This window comes from Prionailurus viverrinus, chromosome A3, assembly GCF_022837055.1.
Source record: "Prionailurus viverrinus isolate Anna chromosome A3, UM_Priviv_1.0, whole genome shotgun sequence".
In the NCBI taxonomy this organism is placed as follows: Eukaryota; Metazoa; Chordata; class Mammalia; order Carnivora; family Felidae; genus Prionailurus; species Prionailurus viverrinus.
Genome location: NC_062563.1, coordinates 63,259,595 through 63,261,215, shown reverse-complemented (window position 1 = coordinate 63,261,215; position 1,621 = coordinate 63,259,595). Strand labels below are relative to the sequence as shown.

General features: G+C 42.3%; 1 pseudogene; it reads left to right on the top strand.

Moving 5' to 3' along the window:
* Nucleotides 1-241: 241 nt before the first annotated feature.
* Nucleotides 242-615, top strand: LOC125162924 (mitochondrial import inner membrane translocase subunit TIM14-like; annotated as a pseudogene).
* The last annotated feature ends 1,006 nt before the right edge of the window (nucleotides 616-1,621 follow it).

Genomic DNA, 1,621 nt, shown 5'->3' with positions numbered 1-1,621 from the left:
CCCAACTTGCACGTGTGCGTGTGCATGCATATGCACACACTCTCTCTCTCCGAGTAGGTAAATAAATAAATAAACAAACTTAAAAAAAAACCCATAGTGCTGACTGAGAGGGCAAGAAACAGAATGAAATCTACAGCAGCATGTCATATATATAAACTAAAAATACACAGTACTTGCTGGTGGTGGCTGTGTCACTTTCTGGTAGAGGCATGGAGCTGGTGGCTGTAGCCTCTGGGCTGGGATGATCTTGGAGGTGAGGGAGCCGAACTGGATCCACGGCCAGGACTGTGGACTGGCTACTGCAGTTGTAAGGTTTGCAGGCTGTTCTGTTTCTCAAGCCACAGAGCATGTGGAGCCCCAAGTAAAACACATTTTTCAAAATATGGCAAGATCTGCCTTCAGTGGTGGCTATCACAGATTCGGGGTTTGAACCCCAATCACCAAATGGGGAAGCAGCATTAATACTAAGCATCAGCCCTACTGCCAATAAGGGGGAAATGAGATGCTTGTTGACAAATGATGCTGGTGAATCACCCAGACAGGGGAGAATCTCTTTAGATAGCAGCCAAAATCAATAAAGCTAAAGATTTACTAGAAGGCCAAGCTAAAAAATGAAGAAAATGTATGATGAATTTTAAGTTCTCATTCATTTATTTATATGAGTACCAGCCTTTTACTAAAGTGCCTCAAAGCAAAAACAAAACAAAAACAAACAAAAACAAAACAAAAAAACAAAAACAAAAAAAAAAACCCACCCTAAACTAAAAATACATGTACACAGAATGGCAACGTATGCTTTAGAGGGCTACGTACAAACACATTAATGTGGTTGCCTTTGGGGGTTCGGGGCACAGGGGTAGCGAAGGAGGATCAGAGGGATAAAATGGAAGGAGAGGGCCTTTGTGCAGAAGGAGCAGCCATGAGAGCGTGCCATTGAGAGAGTGATTGGTTCAACTCGTGCACCTGAGGTCCAGGCAAAGAAAAGTCAAAGCCAGAGTCACTTGTGGAAATCACTCCCAACCTGAAGCCAGCGCTCACATCTGTGTGGGCAGGAGGCAGTAGGAATGTGGGCAAGGACTTAGCCGTAGCTGTAACATTTTATTTCTTTAGAAAAGATAAGGAAATCTGAAGCAAAATGGCAAACCATTAACATCTGTTGAATCTGGGGAGTGGGCCATGTGTTTCTGTTTTATTATTATTATTATTTTAAGTAAATTCTATGCCCAAGGTGGGGCTTGAACTCACGACCCCGAGAACAAGAGGCACATGCTGTACGTACTGAGCCAGCCAGGTGCCATCCTGTGCCATTATTTATTTACTTACTTATTTTCATTTTATTCTTTTTAAATGTGTAATAATTTTAAAAAATGTTAAGAGGTTGTTGATGAAGACTGCAAGATGATTTTGCGACTATTGCATAGGCTGGTCTCTGAATAGTTTTGCAAAGCTGAATAGGTGCTCTGGTCTGTCAGTGACCCAAGTCCCAATAAGGACATGAGGAATTGACTTTAGAAGCTAAAAGCACTCGTAAACAAGGTCTGTAGTAAATGGAGACTGTCATTGCCTGCTACATACGGAGTAAACAGCCACCGGAGTATTTTTTCTGAATGGTTGGATCGGT